The sequence below is a fragment of the Schistocerca serialis genome, chromosome 2, assembly GCF_023864345.2.
Source record: "Schistocerca serialis cubense isolate TAMUIC-IGC-003099 chromosome 2, iqSchSeri2.2, whole genome shotgun sequence".
NCBI lineage: Eukaryota > Metazoa > Arthropoda > Insecta > Orthoptera > Acrididae > Schistocerca > Schistocerca serialis.
Genome location: NC_064639.1, coordinates 541,409,922 through 541,435,246, shown reverse-complemented (window position 1 = coordinate 541,435,246; position 25,325 = coordinate 541,409,922).

Here is a 25,325-nt window from a genome sequence, read left to right as displayed (position 1 = left end):
GTGTGCGATCCGCTTCAGATAGTACTGACGGAGGAGATCAAAAAAGTTCAAAGAAGGGCAGCTTGATTTTTACCATAGCGAAACAGGAGAGAGAGAGTGCCAAGGATACGATACAAGATTTGGGGTGGCAGTCACTAAAATAAAGGTGTTTTTCGCTGCAGCAGGACATTCTCATGAAATATCAATCGCCAACTTTCTCCTCAGAGTGTGAAAATATTTTTTTGGTGCGCACCTACATAGGAAGAAATGATCATCATAATAAAATAAGAGAAATGAGAGCTTGCACCGAAAGATTTAACTGTTCATTTTTCCCGCACGCTGTTCGAGAGTGGAACGGTAGATAAGTAGCTTGAAGGTGATTTGATGAACTTCCTGCCAGGAATTTAATTGAGAATTGCAGAGCAATCGTGAAGATGTAGATTTAGAAGAGCCAGTTAGAAAAATGCGGCCATCCATAATATCGGTAGCAGTTCAGTTTTAAGTCGATATTTGCCATTGTGCCAGTCAAAAATGTCATAAACGTATCTTCTGGAATACTAGCAATCTCATTTTATACTAACAAGTACACGACATTGGTGTTATGTGTTAAACATATCACACAAAAAATATCTGCAAAATTTGTCGTTGTCCAAATTACTGTTTACCGTCAGCTGTCACGGCATGTAGCATATCGACTTGAGATTGGAATGACATCGCAGGACTGGCCATGTACGCACTAGTGAAATGGCAAAATTTCATGGGACTAAAGTAGGAACGTGTACCTTTTCTTTCTCTTCTATCCAGGTTTTGGGGCGAGTTGGCCCACTGTGTGCCGCTCAGAATCGACACAAAAAGGACTCACGGGGTGTCATAAAGAGCGTCAATGAAATCACCCCTTACCTTTGGGAGTTGATTTCCACACATTTCACTGTCGGAAACGACATTTTGCAGTGCGGTGATGTTCTTGACACTGTTCGACACTGTTGCCAATCCCTGGGCGATTCAGGGAGATCGGGAGGCTGAAATCCTATTGAACGTGATCCGACCCCTTTGGCGTGTAGTGCGACCGCTGTTTTCTTCTTTGGTACACAGTACGGAACCACTACGGTCCTTTCAAACCATTTCACATAATTTGCACGTGATTTGAAGCAGCAAAGATACTTTACCTTTTTCAGCCCTTTCTTTTATTGCGCCTTCCTGTGGCGTGATCACTGACGGGTGCGAAAGTACCATGTGCATGAGTAAAATGGCGAAGGGTCCCTCTAAGATCTCAGTTTGGCAACACCCTCGGTGCCACCTAAGCTCTTACGTTGTGCATGTTGCATATGTACGTTACAGAAATTTCAACACCAGTTCAGCCTCATGGCAACTCTAGCGCCTGAATGCAGGCAAACCCTATGTAAAGGGTGTCACCAGGTTTGCCGAACCCTCAGCCACTAGAGCAGTCGCGAGGCTGAACTGTTGTCGAAATTTCTGACAGCTACATTTTTAATGTGCTCATCAAAGATGTGTGCGCAAAACAGGGGGGCTGAAAAATGTAAGTACCCTTTGCTGCTTCAGAGTCTAATTTCCTTGAATGGTTTTGATCGGTTCCTAATGGTCCTGACCTGTGCACGGGAGCAAAAATTGCAGTCGCGCTGCACTCCAAGGGGGTACGAACACGTTCAGTGTCCTTAGAGAAGGGTTGAAAAGACCGAGGGTGTCAGCTGTGTCAAGAGTGATCAAGAACGTGTTGCTCTTTGCGGTGCGAGGTCGTTTTCGACCTCGGAATGTGTACGAATGAACGGCCCAGGGAAAGGGGTGGTTTCAATGAGCCCTCTATCTCAACACGTGAGGCCTTCTCGTGTCGATCGTGAATGGAGCTGTGTCTGGAATGATTTCCGCGACTGCTCATAAGGAAACCATGTTATTTTAAGGGTGGGCGTCAATATTCGATACCTATCTCATGGTTTTATGGACTGGCTCATGTTTTTATCTTGCCGGTAACTACGTTTTTCAATGATGATGAACATCTTCGAAAAAAATCTTCTCTTACATTTAAATGCAATTACGAAACGAGTCTCGATCTTGAAAACTGTATGATGAAGTACATTACTTCATAGTGAAGGTAGTCAATCTAACATCAACAGTATGGACATTATACAGGGAGAGGCTAACATTAGATGCTATACTTAAACCATATTCAGTTTAAAACCAAAAATGAGATGAAGATTCAACTGAGTTAACGAATAATTTTTACTAGTCTGTGCCTTAGATAGTTGTACAGCAGTATGTAGTGCTCCTCCAGCATAAATTTGCTATTCAAGCCAACGACGAGTCCAGAATCTTCTTCGCGTTTTCCGCCGCTCTTCTTTGACAATCACTAGTGCAGCTGACGTAGCTACCTTACGCGCGTCAATTTTCGTGAAGCAATTATGTGATTTACGAGCGTGACGCATCAGGGAACCGCCGCTGGAGAGCACTGAGGTCACAAATCATGATGAGGGACACGGTGTGTTTCATGAGAGGTAGCTGGTTGTTTCAGAGCATGCAGCAACTATAACGGACACCATGCCGCTCGGGGTTAGCCGAGCGGTCTTAGGCGCTGCAGTCATGGACTGTGCGGCTAGTCCCGGCAGATGTTCGAGTCCTCCCTCGGGCATGGGTGTGTGTGTTTGTCCTTAGGATAATTTAGGTTAAGTAGTGTGTAAGCTTAGGGACTGATGACCTTAGCTGTTAAGACCCATAAGATTTCACACACGTTTGAACGGACACCACGTCTGGCGTCCGCGCGATTAGAAACACGTGCCGTTCCCGCGTGAGGAAGACTTAGGAGGGGAATTCCCCCCCACCCCAGCGTGGCGTGGTAAGCGACGTCATGTGTTCCATGGTAGATACACAGTCCGATCAAACCAATCCAGGTATTCATATGTAATGGGGAACTGACCACTAGCTGAGAAGAGAGGCGGATCCGCCTGTATAAAAGGAGTCGGGGAGTGCTGCGTTATCAGTAGAGATGCAGCAACAATAGAACGGTTGGGTCAAGAGAGTTCAGTGACATCGAACGTAGTTGGATGTCACCCGAGTAACAAATTCATTTGGGACCTTTCAACCCTTCTACAGCTGCCGAGGTCAACTGTTGGTTAGCTGATTGTGAACTGGAAATGGGAAGGAACAACCAGAGCTAAACCAAGACTTGGCAGACATTATGCACTGACGGAAAGGGTCCTCACGCATTGCTGAGGCTAGCTGTAAAAAATCGGAGGGAGGAATCATTCGTGGGCTCCAATGTGCCATCAGCACAAAGACTGTGCGCAGGAAGTTAAAAAGAATGGGCTACACAGGACGGGTAGCTCCTTCTAAGCCATGCATTTCTGCAGTCAAAGTAAAAGGACTCTGGAGATGGTGTATAGAGCGACACCACCAGCATATGACTAGAAACCAGTGATTTCGAGTGATAAACCATGCTATACTCCGTGGAAATTGGATGGGAGGATTTAAGTTTTGTGAATGGCAGGAGAAACTTACTTGCCACCACTTGTAGTGGCAGCTGTGACTTACTGAGGGAATGATTTACGACATGCTGGTTTCCATGGTCCCCCTACTGCGCTTAAGAAAACGCTAATTGCGGCAGCATGTTGTAGCGGCACTACCGTTTAGGATAGGGAAAGTTAATTTTGTGTGATATTCTGAGCACAAGTTACAGCCAGGTGTGGGCCGGATTGCAGTAAGTTACGCTGACCGGCGGTTGTGAAGTGGAATGGCGGCCCCAGGGCCGTCGAACCGCTGAAAAGAGTAATCGCAACGGTTCGCATGGCGCAAGCTATAGGCACAAGGGGCCCACTCGCGCAACCGGGGTGTGGTGCGTACGTGACACGCAGTCATGTGTTAGTGAAACAGAGGTGCGCAGCCGAGCATAATCAGGTGTTGTTCAAGTGTGGCAGCTCTCCTGGACAGCAGGACGTGTCACACTACCGGCGACACACGGCAACAGATGGGGCGACAGCATCCCAGTCCACGGCGGGTCGTTGGTTCGACCCTCTGAGGCTGACGAGGGGTCTGCAGCCAGCCAGGGCGGGCCACTCTTCGGCTCGCTACTGCGGGCAATTGTCTCGGCTCCCGACTCATGCCAGAGGCTTCCGTGGCGAGGGGCGCAGATTCGGACGCCAGATCGCGGGCGGTCATTGCCGCTGCCTTCCCAGCTACGCCAGCCAAGGAAGAAGCAGCAGCAGGGCTGGCCTACCGCTCCTGGCGGAGCAGTGTGGAGACAACGAGGACAGTGGTCGCTAAGTCGGCTGCTGACGCAGCTATCCTGACGTAATCGGAACTCTACAGCTGGCGAACAAGGCCGGCACGACACAGCGTTGCGTTGCACAGGCCACTAGGGGTGCTACCTCAGCACTGCGGGGCCTGTGACGTGGACCAAGGTGAACGAAGCATTGTAGTGGAAACAAATAAATCATTGGGAAGTTCTCTCCGAGTTTTAATACGGAACCTCCTGGCACAATATGAACAGATTTTACAGCATGATGCACTGCGTACAATAGTGAAACCGTATCACTATGACGATGCACCCTGTCATATAGCACCATCTTTAAAGCAATGGTTTATGGCTAATAAGAGTCCTGCAGTAGGACGGCTGCCCAGAGTCCTGACTGGAACTCAATGGAACACCCTCGGAATGAGTTATAACGTCGACTTCGCTCCAGATCCCAGACACCAATGTCAGTACCTTCTCTGGTTTCGACTATTGAGGGAAAATGGGCCGCTATTTCTCCATAGACATTCAGCCACCTCATGGAACGTGTCCCCTACAAAGCTCTACCCACTGTGAAAGCGAAGGGTGGACAAACTCTACATTAATGTCCACTAAAACGTGTCTGGATTCTTTGGATCCGAGTTCATGGCAGTATCGTGGCATGCGATTACTTCGACTGAAGTGATTCGGTATTAGGAATATTGTACCGGACGATAAAGTTGTTCAAAATTTAATCAAATTGGTTCAAGTGGTTCTGAGTACTATGGGACTTAACATCTGAGGCCACCAGTCCCCTAGAACTTTGAACTACTTAAACCTAACTAACCTAAGGAAATCACACGCATCCATGCCCGAGGCAGGATTCGAACCTGCGACCGTAGTGTTCGCGCGGTTCCAGACTGAAGTGCCTAAAACCGCTCGGCCACAGCGGCAGGCAACATTTAATTAACTTAATTAATGTTAATCAGCAAAAATCCCTAAGACAAGTTTTAAAGATCGTTATTGTGTGTTAATGACAACGAACATAAAAATTTGTAAACGATATGTAAAGAGTTGGCCGTGTATCCAGAAACGTTTCAGCCATCTTACAGGCTTTGCAGGACAGCGTTTGATTTGATGAGTTGGAAGACTATGGGCCATCAATTTCGAAACAGTATACGAATTTCACATTCTCTGTGTTTACAGCACAATGTAGACCACCCTACTGAAAACCCATACCAAAACTCAGGAAACCAACAAACTTCTGTAAACTATGTTATGGAGTTGAGAGATTGGCTCTTTGGTTTTTTTTTTTTTCCTTATGCCAACCGAAGCATTATCTTGGCCAAACAAAATACGCATACAGCTACATAACGAAAGGATCTAATATTGAATTATATATAGCAACACAGTAGAAAGATTTGCAGACACGTTTTCTACAAAAGCAGATTATATATTTTTATTTAGTTCAACATCTGCTATCGCTTCTACAACTAAGTAATTAATTTCAGTTACTGTACCGGTATGTGATGTTTTACTTGCAATCCTTTCTGACGCCTTGGGCGTTCCTATTGTTCTGTTCAGGAATGTTGCGCTCGTTATTATGTAGGTATTTCTCCACGGGACCAACAAGATGAATCGTGAACTGAGGATGGGCTCTCATTTTATTGGGTGCAAAGAGAATCGCACAACCAAAGCATTAACCTCCGTAAAATCTCACTAGCATAGACTTGTCGAGTGGGGAAAGCAGCGCACCTCGCGGGGTAGGTGTGTGGTCCAAGGCGTTTTGTCACTGTTCGTGCGGCTGCCCCCGTCGGAAGTTCGAGTCCTCCCTCGGACATGGGTGTGTGTGTAGTCCTTAGCGTAAGCTACTTTAAGTTACATTAAGTGGTGCGTAGGCCTAGGGGCCGATGATCACAGCAATTTGGTCCCCTAGTCATTACCACAAATTTCTAGTTTCCAAAAGTAGCGCACGCCACATACACTTGGCAGTGACTTGGCAGGCAATACTACTTAGTTACGTCTTGTCAGTCCTGTAAGTGCTGCACCGAAAGATTTTGTTTGTTTTGTCTTTTTTAGGTATTATTGAAAGTCAGATTGCGTTGTGCTAAAAATATTGTGTGTCAGTTTATTGATGATCTGAATAAGTAAAGAGAGAAATGTCTGTGCACGTTCAGTTTTGCTCAGCTGTTTGAAAATTAAATAACGTACGGGGTTTATCAGCACAATCATTCATAAATTTTTCTAAGGGGAGGTTTCATACGGAAGGAATGGCCGTGTCTAACAATAACCTATACCTTTCATGAATCACTTATCGCACAAAAATCTTCGTTACTCGAACTACTGCAATACAGCGAGCGCCAATATTGCCAGCTAAATAAAAGATTCTAACTACTGAAGTCACTAACTACTGATAGGCATGGTTAGCAAATGAAAGATTTTGATGGAGAACAAACAATGCATTTACCTTAATAGTGTTAAAAGTCATAATATATATATCAGTTCATGACATCCAGTCTTACAATTTTACTGTCTCTGATGGACACACGTCCAGATCATCCGCTCTCAAAACTCCGCCATCTCTCTCCCCACATCCACCACGGCTGGCGGCTCACCTACAACTGCGCAACGCTACGCGCTGTTCACATCCAACTGCCCAACATTACAATAGCGAACATTACAACAATACCAACCAGCCACAGACTGCACACAGCACAGGCAGTGATTTTCATACAGAGCGCTACGTGGCGTTACCAATATAAAAACCTAAACAGCCTACTTAGAATCTGAAATGGCAAACTTGACCACCATACATCTTTTAGCACTTTTGGGCCATGGACAACAAGTTGCTGAAGGCGGATTGAAGCCAGACTGCTGGAATTGTTGCTATTTCGAGCGAAATGTTCTGCTGCAGTTCTTGAAGACTATGAAGGTTGCAGCGGGTCACCTTAGACTTGAGGGTACCCCATACGAAGTAATCGCATACTGACGGATCAGATCACCTCGGTGACCAGCTAGTGCAGCGACCAGACTGATATTTGCTAACAACCCTGTCAGACGTGAAGATTGTGTGAATGTAAAGCTCGACTTGCTGTGTGGGCAGTTGCTCCATCCTGTTGGAAGTAACTGTCGGTCTTTTCCTCCTACGTTAAGCTGCCACAGATGATTTCAAAAATCGTATCCACTCTTCCGGGACACTTTTATTTGCCCTACCCTGTATAAACAGTTCGGTTTGCTGAACTTGTTTAAGTTTCAAACTGCTATGAGAGCATCAGTGATTTCCGACGATGTTTCCACCATTAGAAGACGAAATGTACGTCACAAAAATAAGGCTTGGTATATGCCCTAAATCTTATAAAACAAAATTCACCAAGGATATCTGTTTCTTTTGTGTCAGTCTACTGACTTCCCCGTTTCAGCCATACGACCGTAGAACAAATAACCCTGTAACATCAGCGTTATCCACAACCTTCCTGTATTCAAGAATAGATTAACCCTTTATCAGCTGTTTAACTTTTCTCTCGGTACATCCTAGTTGCTTTCTTTCTGTCCAGAAGGGAACCAACATTTCCATTATTTAGTAATCCATCTGATCTGTACTTTTCTCATTCCTTTCTGTTTGTTTACTATTTCCGTCTCATTGCTAATCTTACACTCTTTCTCTAATCAGTTAGCTTCTTGCCCCACTTTGATTTCTTCTGTATTGTTTCCTCACTTCTCTGTTTGATGTCATTACTCACTTTCGACACAATGGTAATTTCATAAATTCTCTGCTATTCATATTGCCTTATTGTTAGTGTGATTAAAATCATTATTATTATTATTATTATTATTCCTATTACTATATATTGCATGTGTATTACGAAAATTGTGATGTACCTACAGACTTGCAAAGGATGTCCATTCGATGTAAGAGAGTATTCGACGGTCCGAATCTTGTCAAGTTAAAATATGCATAAAAAATGAATTATTAATGAAAAACACAATATAGTGGAGTATTATTCTGCAGTATTTATTAATTTAACAGCCGTTTTTCCACTGTTACAACATCGTCAAATGAAAAATATAATTTGTGTGACTGTGTAGTTTTTGAGTTATCAAAGATTTTAAAAGTACTGAACTCCACAGTATTTTAGTTAGTTTCCAGAGAAAACAGTCGTTAAGGAGGAATGCGATATAAAATATTTAGGTCAGATGAAATATGAGTCACACTGTATAATCAACTATACGACAAATTACATCGATTTTTCTGAGAGGAAAAATAAGTTGAGCGCGTTTCAGTAGGATCACTGAACGAGATAGTCTTATGCTTAAATGGCCCAATATTATAAACAGGTAGATTATAACAAGTGAGAATAAACAGGTAAGTGAAACAACTGTGATTATACAAAGCAAAATTTAACATTGCAAGTGAAACAACAGCTGAAGGAAGGGGTATCTGAGGAGGAGGAATAATTTAAAAAGTAGTCGGAGTGGTATTGTAAGCAGTATCTGCAGGCATAAGTGGCGACTGAGAGCTGTGATCGTTCAGTATTGAACCTGGGCATGTTAACGTGTTCATTGATATCCATTATTTCAACGTAGTTCATCTTCCTTCCTTTACGGATTTATGTAAGACCTCATGGTGCACCTTGTAACTGTGGCGATTTTTAAGCAGATGGTCTGCAAAAAGAGAGTCTCCTTCTATAAGTCTACAACTACTGCAATTGCATAAAATCGACACTCATCAGAGAAAGAAAAAAACATGAAGCTGTTACACTTAAAATATTAGACATCCCTATATTTTTAAAAACAAGTCTGTTTTTACTAGGTGATGTAATGTCATTGAAGATACGAAAGCTTCTCTCCACATCCACAGAAAACAATGGGGCAAACTTTGCATTCCCTCGGATTCGTCTGAAGAATAGACTCAGTTTTGTTTTTGGCAGGGGCATCTAACTGCTCCGTTACAGAAGTAAAAGTATCCCATTGTTCTTCCTTTTCAGTACCTTGGTTTTACAATTGTTTAATAGCTGTAGTGAAGTACTTGGCCGCGCGGAGTGGCCGCGCGGTTTGTGGAGCCAGATCACGGATTACGCAGCCCCTGCACTCGGGGGTTCGAGTCCTCCCTCGTGCATGAGTGTGTGTGTGTTCATAGCATAAATTAGTTTAAGTAGTGTGTAAGTCTACGGACCGATGGCCTCAGCCGCTTGGTTCGTTAGGAATTCACACACATATGAACACTTTTTGAGGTAATGGTAGCTACGGACCCAAAAACAATTCTTCTGCAAATTATGTATTTTCTGCGGTAGCAAAATTGCTATGCCGTGGAAACCGCACCTGCGTCCACTGAATCCAAAGAAAGCACAAACTCTTCCAAAAACTCTCACACAACATAGGAACACACTCAGTATATCTCCAGAGAGTAATGAGCGGGAAATTTGGAACCGGCTGGCCAGTGATTTTCCTGTAGCCAACAACACGACTCGGAACTTTCAGCAGAATCCTCTCCAAGGCAGAGATGGATTCGTTTGGGTTGTCGTTTTCTTTACTTACACCACTGGCCATTAAAATTGCTACACCACGAAGATAACGTGCTACACACGCGAAATGCTGTGATATGTAAATGATTAGCTTTTCACAGCATTCACATACGGTTGGCGCCGATGGAGACACCTACAACGCGCTGACTGAGGAAAGTTTCCAACCGATTTCTCATAAACAAACTGCAATTGACCGGCGTTGCCTGGTGAAACGTTGTTGTGATACCTCGTGTAAGGAGGAGAAATGCGTACCATCACGTTTCCGACTTTGTTAAAGGTCGGATTGTAGCCTATCGCGATTGCCGTTTATCGTATCGCGACATTGCTGCTCGCGTTGGTCGAGATCCAATGACTGTTAGCAGAATATGGAATCGGTGGGTTCAGGAGGATAATACGGAACACCGTGCTGGATCCCAACGGCCTCGTATCACTAGCAGTCGAGACGACAGGCATCTTATCCGCATGGCTGTAACGGATCGTGCAGCCACGTCTGGATCCCTGAGTCAACAGATGGGGACGTTTGCAAGACGACAACCATCTGCACGAGCAGTTCGACGACGTTTGCAGGAGCATGGACTATCAGCTCGCAAACCATGGCTGCGGTTACCCTTGACGCTGCATCACACACAGAAGCGCCTGCGATGGTGTACTCAACTACGAACCTGGGTGCACGAATGGCAAAACGTCATTGTTTCGGATGAATCCAGGTTCTGTTTACAGCATCATGATGGTCGCATCCGTGTTTGGCGACATCGCGGTGAACGCACATTGGAAGCGTGTATTCGTCGTCGCCATACTGGCGTATCACCCGGCGTGATGGTATGGGGTGCCATTGTTTACACGTCTCGGTCACCTCTTCTTCGCACAGACGGCACTTTGAACAGTGGACGTTACATTTCAGATGTGTTACGACCCGTGGTGTACTATTCATTCGATCCCTGCGAAACCCTACATTTCAGCAAGATAATGCACGACCGCATGTTGCAGTTCCTGTACGGGCCTTTCTGGATATAGAAAATGTTCGACTGCTGCCCTCGCCAGCATATTCTCCACATCTCTCACCAATTGAAAACGTCTGGTCAATGGTGGCCGAGCAACTGGCTCGTCACAATACGCCAGTCACTACTCTTGATGAACTGTGGTATCGTGTTGAAGCTGCATGGGCAGCTGTACCTGTGCACGCCATCCAAGCCCTGTTTAACTGAATGCCCAGGCGTATCAAGGCCGTTATTACGGCCAGAGGTGGTTGTTATGGGTATTGATTTCTGAGGATCTATGTACACAAATTGCGTGAAAATGTAATCACATGTCAGTTCTAGTAAAATATATTTGTCCAATGAATACCGCTTATCATCTGCATTGCTTCTTTGTGTAGGAATTTTAAAGGCCAGTAGTGTATTTATTTACAACGTCGCCCGCTCCTCCTCCGTGCGTTTTCACGTCCCTTGAGAGGGTAGCTTAATATCGCGGAATACTGACGGGAGTCGACACAGCTCACTTTCCTTGTGCAGTCTACACGGCAGGGAGCGCAATTTTAGCTACAAATTTCTAGGCCCAGCACTAGCAAGAGTCGAGCGCCGTTCGCATGGCAGTGCCCTAGTCGTACTCAGGGTCCATCCACAATGTGTTAAGCGACGTATCGTTTTGACGTTCTGTCTAGTGTGAACACACGCCATGTTACGGTGACGTTTCCGTGGCGGTCCGTTGCCGTCCAAAGGGTATTGACCTACCGGCGCCGAAACCACGCAGGCGACGCGGCTGGATTAAACTCTAAAGCGGAGAGGTGGCTGGTTTCGCCTCGCCCTCGGCGTTCTCGGAGACTGGTTGCAAGAGGTGCCGCACGCTCGCGCTCGCCGACACGGGCTCGCGGGCGGAGGCTGTGCAGACGCAGCGTGGCGGAAGGCAACCGGGCGCCGCCTTTGACGGCGGCTGGCGGCGAACAAACCGCGCGCCCGAGGAGTGGCTGCGTTGTGGTCCACGCGCCGCTGCGCCGCAGACCGCCGCACGGACGCGTCGGCCAGGGCGTCGAGGCTCCGCTTTGGCGCGGACAGCGGGCGGGGGCGGCCGCTTTGAGGAGACGCCGCTGTTTTAATTAGGAGCTCATTAGCGGCGTCAGCGCAGAAGGAAGCCGGCGCCAGCCGAGCCGCGGAGTGTCACACGTGCCGAGTGCGGCGGCCAATTAAAAAAATAAAAGCAGCCGCGGCGTCCGGCGACGCCTTTGCTGCCACCTGCCGGCGGACCGGCGAGCGAACGCAGGCAGGCAGACGACGCCTAAAAAGGTAATTTGGCGGCAGCCGCTTTCACCGCCTCTCAAAGGCGCACAGTGCCTCTCTCCAAGACTAAAACTATGCCTGGCATCTCTCCTCTTTTTTCCCCCCTTTCACTGAAAAAAAAGGAAGGAGAAGAGAAACCGCGTTTATAAGGCCACCGGAGAAACAATTCACCTCTAAGGGCGCGAATGGCGGTCTGGAGGCGACTAATTAAAAAAGTCGTTCACGATTCGTTAGCGACCGGCTGTTAATTTCCATTCAGCGCACAAAAGTCCCGGCTTGTGTCCCCGCGCAGGATGGCCGCAATAAATTCCTTTCAGCGCTGACGCTATATTTAGTTAGTTTGCGTGTGTGAAATAACCAGCAGTTCGTATTCTACCGCACCTGAATACGTCGAAGATTCCGTAAGACAGGTCCTTTTGCCACTGTCAAACCGTAAAAAAACCTGTTTAGGGACTGACTCATAGAAACGTTTCGAATCGCGGTAATCAGCATTTCTATAAAAGGGACGTGGAATTAGCAGCACCAGTCTCGAAGCGCGGGTGTACATTTTCTCGGCGTTAATTAAGAAATGCGAATTTAATATATCAAAACAGTTTTTATTTCTAAAGATTATAATCTTTTTATTACTTCAAAAATTTTTTAACCCTTTCCGGTGTGGTCTGTGTAAGTTGCGGATGAATAGTGGTCCTGTGCTTATGGCTCAACGTGCAAATACGTCTTCCATCACATCAATGAAAGCCATCCGAAAAAGAAAGTCTTCTTTGAAATCTCGCGTTATTTATAATAATAGGCACAGTGTAGTCAGTGATGCTTTCCTGTGGCGCGAATATCAAAGTTATGTGGTATATTTTCTTGACCAGTTCTACTGAAACACATGAACTAATTTCTCGCCTTGCGTAGTTGGTGAAACATCTGTAGGTAAGCCAATGCTTCTGAATCATTCCCTTTACAGGTGAATTAGATTTCTTATAGACACTCCATCTATAAGAAATCTAATTCACCCATGACGGAAATGGTTTAGAAGACTATCGTTAGACCAATTTTTTAGCACTGTTCGTTAGCTTCGGAGCAGTATCAACAAGAATTAATAAGAGGCGACAACTGTCTGGTGCCTTTTGCCACGGGATCGTTTAGTTGGTACGAGACCACTACGGAGATGCTCAACAAACTCCTGTGCTAGACGCTGCAAGAGAGGCGTTGTGCATCACAGCAGGTTCAATGTTGGAGTTTAGAGCATGACGTCATTGATGACATTCAAATGAAGACGTCACCCTCTTCCCGATCGCCAGTCAACCACAACGCAGTATTATAAATGTCTAAGATAGCGGAAATAGTCCGACTGCATAAGACGAAAATTTAAAATTCCTGATCTCCCCCTACCTCCAAACAGTACTAAAAATGAAACAACCGATGTGAAATCCTAGATGGTGGGAAATAGCTCTGTTGCATTAGTGGCACATCAAAAATCTAGTCGTCCTCCATGTATCTCCAACCAATCTCGAATTGTTTTACTCCTCACCTCCGACTAACCGTAGTGTGGAAAAATCCGCCGACCGGAGTGGCCGTCCGGTTCTAGGCGCTACAGTCTGGAAGTGAGCGACCGCTACGGTCGCAGGTTCGAATCCTGCCTCGGTCATGGATGTGTGTGATGTCCTTAGGTTAGTTAGGTTTAATTAGTTCTAAGTTCTAGGGGACTGATGACCTCAGAAGTTAAGTCGCATAGTGCTCAGAGCCATTTGAACCGTTTGGAAAAATCCAGGATGGCGAAACTAGCCCAGTTGCATTAATGAGGAATTAAAAGTACTTCCCCTTCCCATATTTACAACCAACCACAGAACTAAACTCTAAGATAATGGAAATAGACCAACTGTCTGTTTTATACTAACGTGTTTCTTCTTTCCAACCACTTCAAAAATGGTTCAAGTGGCTCTGAGCACTACGGGACTTAACATCTGGGGTCATCAGTCCTCTAGAACTTAGATATACTTAAATCAAACTAACCTAAGGACATGGCACACATCCATGCCCGAAGCAGGACCCGATCCTGCGACCGTAGCGGTCGCGCAGTTCCAGACTGAAGCGCCTACAACCACTCGGCCACACCTCCCGGCTTTGCAACCTCTAACAGCGTAGTATTTAAGTGGTGTCTGTTACATTATTTCCGACTAACTACGTCATCTTCTACCAGTCAGTGATTAGTATTAAAAATAGTACCACATAAGCAGGAAAAACTTACGTAACCTTCAGAGTCAAGTAAAAGATATAGAAATAGTGTATTTTATGTACACTTTGTAAGTAGGCTGTTTAGGTTTTCTTATTGGTAACGCCACCTCTGTATGAAAATCACTGGCTGTGCTGTGTGCAGTCTGTGGCTAGTTTGCATTGTTGTCTGCCATTGTAGTGTTGAGCAGCGGCAGCTGGATGTGAACAGCGCGTAGCGTTGCGCAGTTGGAGGTGAGCCGCCAGCAGTGGTGGATGTGGGGAGAGAAATGGCGGAGATTTGTAATTTGTCATGAACTGCTATATTTATATATGATGATATCAAGGTAAATACATTGTTCGTTCTCTATTAATATCTTTCATTTGCTAACTATCCCTATCAGTAGTTAGTGCCTTCCATAGTTTGAATCTTTTATTTAGCTGGCAGTAGTGGCGCTCGCTGTATTGCAGTAGCTTGAGCAGCGAAGATTTTTGTGAGGTAAGTGATTTGTGAAAGGTATAGTTTAATGTTAGTCAGGGCCATTCTTTTGTAGCGAATTTTGAAAGTCAGATTGCGTTGCGCTAACAAAATATTGTGTGTCAGTTTAAGAACAGTCGTGTATAAATAGTTTAAAGGGGACGTTTCATATGTCGACCCTTAGCCTAGGATACCTCACTGGAATCTTCCGATTTTTCTTGTAGTTTGTGTAATTAGTGTAGATTTTGTTTATTGCTAGCTCGTAATTGTAGAGAGAATCTCCTTTGTAGTTGTAGCCTTTCATTGTTGTACAGTAAAACAGTTGTGGCATGCATGTAGATTTGCACCAAGTATTTCGCAGCTGCGCTGGCAATTAAGTATACATTATTTCCATTGCTATGTTATTTTATTTTGCTCTTCAAATTGTGCTTTTCTGTGTTATCGTGTGAAATATTGTGACAATTATGGCGTGTGAAAAACGTAACACTAGGCTCCAAAGTAAACTGAGAAATAATAGTGACGACGAGCGCAGCTTATCAGCGCCGCAGAGTAATGAATTTACTAATGTTCAAAGTAGTAATTTGGTAACTGTGCACAGGGAAATGGAGCGGGCGTCAAACAATGGCGTGGACAGTGAAACAATTAGTGAAGAGGGAAGCATTATCGATCGATCGGTCGGCAATAGCTCGCCTCAGGAAGCCGAAATGACACGACACGATCTCGCAAATACTGTAGATTCAGGTTTTGGATCCTCACCGTTTTCTCAAATAAGTCAAGACACTTTTTCTGCTTGTCAAAATGTGAATGTTTCCGGTGCAAATTCACTGCCGAAAAGCACTGAGGAACATGTTTCAGACACCAATGCATTGTTATTACAATTAATACAACAATTGGGACAAACACAGCAAAAGCTTCAAAAGTTAGACACAGTGGAACAAAATCTTAAAAAGTTAGACACAGTGGAACAAAATCTTAAAAAGTTAGACACAATGGAACAACACCAGAGACAAACACAGCAACAGTTAGACACAATGGAACAACACCAGAGACAAACACAGCAATAGTTAGACGCAATGGAACAAAATCTTCACACCACGCTTGAACAAACACGTGAAGATTTAACTACTGAGTTACATAACATTGAATCGAAATGTCAAAAAGTCTGTAATGACGTAAAAACACAAATTTGTGAGCATTTTCAACCTATTTTTTCGCGGCATGAAAATGCATTACAGAATCACGAAGCAGCCATAAAAGAACTGCAAGCCATTGTTCATGAAAATCATGAGACCTTGTGGGCTAAAATTGACTCAGTTGCATCTACTGATTCGGTTACGCAACTTGCAATAACTCAGGAAAACTTAAAGGACACAGTAGATTCGATTTCAACACAAATGGACATTCTGAAACTTGGTTCAGAAAAATACACTGAGGAAATGTGTTCACTATCGGAGAAAGTAGCCGAACTTTCGGATCAGGTCACTAACTTATCTACAAAGGTAGATGATGATCTGAATGACACAAGACCTGTAGCCTTCACTGACACTGAAGAGTGCGAACAAATTAGGAAATTCAAACAAAATCAGAATCAGATTAATACGCAACACCAAAGAGAAATCCGGGAAGTACAAGATCAGCTGACACAGTTAATACAAGAATTACGTATTTCAGAGGATACTCGCGCCCCAATACGGGAAGAGGGACACAGAAATACGGAACAGCCACAAAATAATAACACAGGGCATTTCGGAAGTTATGAAAGAAATTGGCAATGTGCACCGAATTTTGAGATGGAACGGCCGACACGACCTTACAATGACCGATATGCGACTCGCCGACATTATGATTTTGACTATAAGCTGTTCATTACTACACGTAAATTCAAAACATTTAAGAATTCTGGCAACGACATTCATCCACAAGCATGGCTCCATCAATTCTCTCATTGTTTTCCTCCCAACTGGTCATTGGAGCACAGATTAGAATTTATGTGTGGCTACTTGGAGAATGAACCAGCTGTAAGAATGCGATCGGTCATTCACGATTGCCACAGTGAAGGAGAATTTTACCATGCCTTCCTCTCAGCATATTGGTCTCAAGCCACACAAGACCGCGTAAAACATGGCATCATAATGATGAAACATTTCGAACAATCTGAATTCTCCAGTCTTGTGAAATATTTTGCAGACATGTTGCACAAGAATCAGTATCTTTCAAACCCATACAGCCCCTCAGAACTCATCCGCATTTGCTTAATCAAACTGCCTGAACATTTACGACATATTATTTTGGCAGGACGTTGCAAAGACGACATTGAAGCATTTCAGGGACTCTTACAAGAATTAGAAATTGACACTGACAGTCGCCGGATGCGAAAACAGGAAAACAATCACTACAGGTCACATACGTCACAATTCCGTGACGACAGAAACAATAACTGGACACGACAAGGCTATTCTTACAACGCAAATCGTGACCAAAACAGACACCACCCGTATGACAACCGTTGGCAGAGTAGTAATAACTACAGGGAAAGATCACCTCTCCGTGGTAATAACTATCACAGAGATAACCACAGAAACAGACAATATGGGAACCAAAACAATTATTACCAGGGGAGACAGAATAACTTCAGACGCAACAGTTCAGCGCGGAGTTACGATTCAGGGAGAAATTCTCCACCACGTGACCGACAAGGAAGAAACTACGGAATCTACCGAAATGACGACAGACGATATGATCATAACGACAGACGTCAATTGCATCAGAACTGGCGGGATTCAAACAGAGCAGGGCCCTCTCGTCACGGTGAATTTGTAGAAGTTAGGTCTCCAAATCCCAATAACGACGCGCGCCAACAAAGAGACAATAGGCAATGACTCATACCGCAGGCAGCCACAAAACGCACGTATGAAACTAACGACGCAGCTGCCGTAGCTAGTAATTACGTAAAAATGGAAGACATTAGGGACATCTTACTCCAGGAACACGACATAAAACATAACAACATTGCATATCCTGTGATTCACATTACAGTAAATGACATAAAATTTACGGCAGTACTTGACTCTGGCAGTCCCATTTCAGTAATCAGTGAAACAGCCTTTAGCAAATGCAACAAATCGAACGATTGCCCCACACTTCCGTTACGTAAGATTAAATTACAAGGTGCAATCTTTGGAAAAAGTGTAGATGTACGCCAACAAACCAACTTAGAATTCTTTTGTCAAAGCCACAGCTTCTCTACGAACTTCCTTATTGTTCCATTATTGTCGACGGAAATTATACTGGGAGTAGACTTTTTGAATGAATACAAAGCAATCTTAAACTTTCACGATGCTGAAATAGGTTTAGAGAAAGAAGGTAAGTCAATAGCTTTGAAATTTGAAGATTGGCTCTCAAACCATGACGAGGAAATTAATCGGCTTTACCTTCTGTTAGACAACAGTTCGGAATTTTCTACGGAACTAGACACTAACAATCACTCTGCAAGTACTGACAGGGATGATGTCGACGGCGCATTTGACACTAATAAGTTAATTCAGAATAAAATTCAAACAATTGAGAATTGTAATGACACTGATTGGCAGGACCTTTTTGAGATTTTACAAGCACATTCCACAGTTTTTACTCACAAAACAGGAACAATCAAGGGATTTCAATACCAATTTCGTGTTCGTGAGCATACTAAATTTTGTGTTAGACCATACGTAATTCCGGCGCATTATAGGGACCGTGTTAGAACAGAAATACAATCTATGCTTGACGAGGGCATTATTGAGCCTGCAGTAAGCTCATACAACAATCCGTTACATGTTGTTGAGAAGAAAAAGGGATCGATCAGACTTGTCTTAGATTCGAGACAAATCAATACTATCATTATTCCTGAAACAGACAGGCGGCAGACGATGGAAGAACTTCTTCAAAATTTTAATGGTGTAAAAGTGTTGTCTTCCATTGATCTCAGATCCAGCTTTTATCAGATCGAACTTCATCCAGAATGTAGAAAATACACAGCTTTCCTTTGTTTCGGCGTTTGTTATCAGTTTCGGAAACTTCCTTTTGGTTTGAACATTTCTTCAGCAGCATTCATTCGCGGGCTAAATTCCATATTACCTGAATTCTTAAAACGTCACATCACATTATATGTAGACGATATTCTGATAGCAGAAGCCTCATGGGAACAACACAATCGCGTCCTCAACAGCGTGTTACATATTTTTGCAGAATCTGGAATCACAGTTAACTTGGAAAAGTCTGAATTCGGTAGGTCAAAGGTGAGGTTTTTGGGACATATTATTTCTTCTGAAGGCATTCAGCCGGATCCTGAAAAGTTAGAAGCAATCAGAGCCATTCCAGTTCCATCTACAAAAAGACAAGTCCGCAGTTTTCTAGGTCTCGTAAATTTTTACCGTCGTTTTCTGAATATGCAAATTCTTGTTACACCAAAACTTTGTTCTCTCACTGGAAAAAATACTATTTGGAACTGGGACGAACAAGCACAGTTGGAATTCAATTCTTTGAAAGAATCGCTACTTAACGCGCCAATACTAGCACATCCAGATCTGTCACAAGATTTCTGCCTTAGCACGGATTCTTCTAAAGTCGGTCTTGGTGCCCATTTATTTCAAGAAGCCATAGAAAATGACACTACCGTTCAGAAAACCATTGCTTTTGCTAGCCGAGTGCTAACAAAATCTGAAAAAAATTATTCCGTTACTGAATTAGAAGCTTTAGCTATCGTTTGGGCATTTAACAAATTCCGTTTCTTTCTTTCTGGTAAGCACGTAAAAGTATACAGTGATCATCGTGCATTACAATTTCTTATGACTTCAAAATTAAATCATGACAGGTTAAAACGTTGGGCATTGTTTCTGCAAGAATTCCGCTTCACAATAGTCTACATTCCCGGCAAGGAGAACATTGTTGCGGACGCACTGTCACGCGCACCGGCTGGGCTTGAGAAAAGTAACAAAGAAGGCAACCTCGAGAAAAATTTCAGTATTCTTTACATTCAGAAAGTCGCCTTTGAAAACTTCATCACCACATCTTTAAAAGACATTGCTCATGAACAAGATAAAGATCCGATTTGGAAAGACATCAAAAATAAATGGCATGAAAAGACACACACTCATATTCGGCATTATTATCTGGTTAGAAACAACATACTGTTCAAACGCTGCACTGTTGATGACAAGCTATGGGTACTTTGCATTCCTGACGATTTTGTTAATAAGCTCATTTGGTACATTCATTTCAGTTACGCACATTTTGGCCCACGAAAATGTTATCATATTCTTCGAACGACTTGTTATTTTAACAATATGGAAAAGCGAATTCGAAGAGTCTTGTCTATTTGTAAACTTTGTCAAAAGGCGAAACCATCTACTATCTCACATCGTGCTCCGCTGTTTCCTATCATTCCTTCTAAATTAAAAGAATTTGCTGCTGTTGATCTCTTGGGACCCCTTGTCAGAACATCCAATGGATTTTCGTACGTTCTAGTCGCTGTTGAACTTACTTCAAAATTTGTTTCTTTCACTCCGTTACGTAAAGCCACTGGACAATCTGTATCCAACGCCTTTGTTAAAAATTTCTTACGTGAAGTTGGACACGTTAGTAAAGTCATTTCAGATAACGGACCGCAATTCAGATCTGCTGTTTGGTCACGCATGCTTCGCAACCATAAAATCAAACCTGTTTTTATTTCATTGTACTCACCACATTGTAACCCGTCTGAACGGATTATGAAAGAAATCAATAAGCTTTGCAGACTTTATTGTCACAGAAAGCATCAGCATTGGGACAGATATTTACACTTATTTCAAAATGTGCTGAATGAAATGCCTCATGATTCCACTGCTTTACCACCCACTCTTGTACTAAAGAATGAAGAACCACCGAACAGAATCAGAGAGCTTGTACCTTTCCCAAATACACGTAAACTTCGACACAAAGACATAATTGATTTGGCTCTTAAAAATATAAAATCTGCAGCAGACAAAAGGAGAAAACTACACGGTAAAGCAAATGCAAAGAAATTGTATATTGGTCAGAAGGTTCTCATTAAAGCTCATTCATTGTCACATAAGAAGAAACACTTGAGTCACAAATTCTTTCTAGTTTACAATGGACCTTACAGAATCCGACGTATACCACATGATAATTGCGTTGAAGTTGAAACTCTGCGTACTAGGAAGAGCAAAGGTTTACACCACATTTCACATGTAAAACCGTTTATTGAAAGACTTAGTCTTTGACATAAAATTTTTCGCTTCACATTACTAATATGCTTTGTCAGATTTAGAATCTGTTAACATGTAACAATGTTTGAAGTGAAATATCCAGTCAAGAACCAAGAGAACTTATTTAAACAGAAATGACGAATGCATTGTTATAGTGAACAGACGTCACAGTGTTATTGTGTGTGTACATTCTTGCTTGTTTGTTGCACGATTACGTAACGACTATGAGGCTCATATACTTAGAACATTTACCAGTACTGCTAATGAGATTTTAATGCAACATTTTGGTTTATTTGAAAATACATTCTGAATTTAAAGTGCTTTCTAAGAGATACCAGATGACACAGAGGTTAGTTTATGTGACAGCTACACGATTTTTATCACGACGCTACTAATGAGTGACAATTTACAATGTTGCTTTTGCGGTGTATCTGTTTTATATCTGCACAGTTTTCTGAATTATTCTGGAAAGTAAAACAGGTTTTAGTAGTAACTTTTGTGGTATAGCAACAATGAGACAGCCTTTTTCGTGGCACAACATTACGTTACTGTACAGTACTTTCTTCATCACGGCAATAAGCGTAATAACTAAGACATTTATACGCAAAGCATTTCACTTTTGTGTATTATGAGGTAAGTACATTGACTTCTGCAGAACTTAGCTTTCGGAGGACGATAATTACGACACTTCCACAGAGATTATGTTGCAACAAGACGCACATTTAGCGCTACAGGACACGCATTTCAGTGATCAATTTTATACTTAAAACATTTATTTTTAAAGATATTTGAAGTACAATGATACAAAGGTTTTCAGTGATACATTTCATTTCATTGCTGTAATCTGTAACACCTGAGGGTATAATTACATTAATCCTCAGGGGGGTACACACTTACTTTGTGTACCATGTGTGTGGCAACCACAAGGAACCCTAGCTAATATGGTATTTGCTTATACAACTTTACACATCGGTACCATATTTCTCTAACACACAAATTACACAGCTATCCGATCATTTAACTGAGAGAGACAAACATTTATTTTTACTATATCAGTGACAGATGTTTACGCAATTACAGAGTTGGATTACTTCACACTTACGAAATTGTATTTTGTCTGTACTTTGTAAACTGTTCATATTTTTTCGGAACCATTGTGATACTATGAGAGCTTTGAATGATGTATTTGGTATGAGATCATGATTTTAAAGTACGTTTGAGGCAGCTGACACTTTCGAAATGAGCAGAGAATTTTTTTAGGCTTAGAAATTATTGGTGGAAGCTACGACGATTTTGAGATTTGACCAAGGTGTTAATGATGTTATTTTTACGACGACGATGTGTATTATGCTGCTGAGGTATGTTTATGATTAATAGGCTGAGGCTATATGAGTTATTTGATTATGCTTCATATTTATAATGACGAAATATTGACGAGTGTCGATGGATACGTATATGTGTAATAAGGTAAGGAGTAATGAATAGTGATTAGGGACTCTGACTTATGGAAAAGGATGTTGGAAACCAAGAATCATACTTTAGAATTATGAAATGTGTGTACATGTGTGAATCATGTGTGAATGTATCACAATGCCACTGAAAATTTTTTTGGACACTTATATTTATAGGATTTTGTTTCTACAGATTTGCAACGCTAATTCTTGACCTGTGAAATATTTTTATATGAGACTGCCACGGTAGCAGAAACTGCTGTCGTAAATATTTCCGTACGAAAGTTAAGTGACCACCTGCACGTAATGCGTCGCGGGCACCCAGCTGTGTCAGACGCCTGGAGAAAAAGCCATTATTGCGAGCCCTTTTCAGCGGCACAGGTAGAAAAAAAAAGGGAAAGGGAAGGCCATTGTCCACGCTACTGACATCTCCTTGTTGAAAGCATACTGTGGAGCTCGTAATTTATGATATTTACTGAAATGCCTAATAAAATGACAAGAAATATTTTTACATCTGCACACCTGATTATGACAAGCGTCTTTCTATGAGAGTTGAGAGAATTTCTACTAACTTATGAAATGTCACATGACTACTGAATGATATTTTTATGCTTTGCTTTTCATAGTTGCTTATTTCATTTGATATCTGGTTTCCAGCTGTGTTGCAGCATTGCTTTTATAAAATGAAATGCATTTGCTAATGTGAACACTTTATGTCAACAGATCTATTAAATAATTATTTTATGATCCACATTCTTTAAAAAAGGAGCACTTGGAAAGGAAAGAACAATAAGAAGGAACTAGTAACTGCATTCATAATTTTCTTTTCAAGTAATTGGTAACTTTTTGGTAGAATAACTTCTTGTGGTGCACCACTTTAATTACTTAGACATTAAGATGTGATTATACATTTGCCTTATCTGCATTGTTATCTTTAGTGTACTATTTTTTCTGCTTGAGCTATGTCATGTTTCGATATAAGCTGCTGTTTGCCAGGCATAGTGCTACTGAACTTTAATTTGTGTTACTCTGCTAAGCCAGATTTAATTTTTTGTTTACTGTGCATTGGTTCACATTAGTTGTAATGTTGCATTGCTTGTTAATTTAGATTTACTGTAGCTTGCTTTGCAAATTTTCATTTTTTTTTCTCATTGCTGTTTGTGTTAATTGTTATGTGATGCTGCAATGCCTCGTCCCTTAGTTTAGCATCTGAGCTCAGTAGATTTAAGTTAGCTTAACAGGGGTTGACTATATAAGAAACTAACTATGATGAATTGGAAGAAATGCATTTAGACGCTATAAGAAAATGGTTTGGCCAAAAAAAAAAAAAAAAGGTATTTTAGGTAGGATTTTGTTGGAAATAAATGATGAGGTAAGATAATGGAAAATAAAAATGAGGTAAGAAATGTGTGAACATATAAACACAGAAAGCATGCTTAGATAGAATTTTTTTGGTGGAAACAAAGGATGAAATAAGAGGAAAGATATATGAAGTTTTGGGTTGGACTGCAGTACCAAATGTTACACTGAAAACGAACCCTGTCCTTTCCTATTGGTGTTATCCCACTATGTGTTTGTGTACCCTTGTGTAGTTGTTTTCTTCCTGTCTCTGTGTAGTTTCATAGAATTTTTTCTTCTTTTAATATTAAGTTACATTCACTATGATGAGGAATACTGTTATCCTCGAATATAATTGGCATTAATAATATGTTATTTACTTTGTAAAGATGTTAGACATTATTAATTCCGTTCTGTTTAATGCTCATGTGTGAAGTTGATGTTTCGAAAGTTATTGTGATCTTTTATGTATGTACTCATGTCATAATTCCACTGATGTATATGTTAGTTCGATTCTTTTGTAAAGTCGGTACTACAAATGTTATCTGTATTGTTATGTTCTTTAATGATGTATTTTGTACCTTTGTAATTGTATTTTCATGTTGTAAATTTATAACATTGTAATTGACACCAGTTCATCTTATTATTAACTTGTAAGTTACATTTCACTGCACACGTTTCTGTTGGTCATAGTATATGGACAATATGTGAGAAGTAGGGACTGTTAGTGTTTGCACGTGTGTTAATAATTCAGCAAGGGACTGGATAACAGCATTGCTGGTTCTAAGGACAATTCCAAAACCTTTGTGAGTGCACAAGTGGTGGTTTATGGACTTGCTATATTCTCCGCAAGACTCTTCGATGGTGAATGTGCACCTGCACAATCGCAACAGATGACTGCTGGCTATCTCTACAAGGACTACAGTGGGTCTGCATCTATGATGACCCACCAACGCCATTATTTCTACAAGGACTGCAGTGGGTCTGCACCTCTGGTGGCCCACCAATACCACAATCTCTACCAGGACTCCAGTGGGTCTGCTCTGTGATGACTTACCTACCAATACTTTTCAAAACTTCGAATGACTCTGCTGTGGGTTTGCTCCATTGTGGCCCATTACCTGTCAGCATGTCAAGAGTCAGCACTGTCTTTCGGTTGGAAGGACAACACTACTTCTTCAAGACGGCATGGAAATCCACTACTTCCGTGTGCATTGTCTTTTACTGCTCAGACTTTGAGAAAAGAAACGGCAGTTTCACTGTGATGAATGATCAGGACTGTCTTTATAGACTGTGAGAAAATTTGAGCTTTTGACCAACATAATATCAATAAGTGTGTGCATTTGATTTCTTTGTTATTGTAATTATGAAAAATTTTATCAAATCATTATTGGCCACTGCCCAAAAAAAATTTGTAAAATTTTTGTGGGGAGCATGGGGGCTATGTAAGTAGGCTGTTTAGGTTTTCTTATTGGTAACGCCACCTCTGTATGAAAATCACTGGCTGTGCTGTGTGCAGTCTGTGGCTAGTTTGCATTGTTGTCTGCCATTGTAGTGTTGGGCAGCGGCAGCTGGATGTGAACAGCGCGTAGCGTTGCGCAGTTGGAGGTGAGCCGCCAGCAGT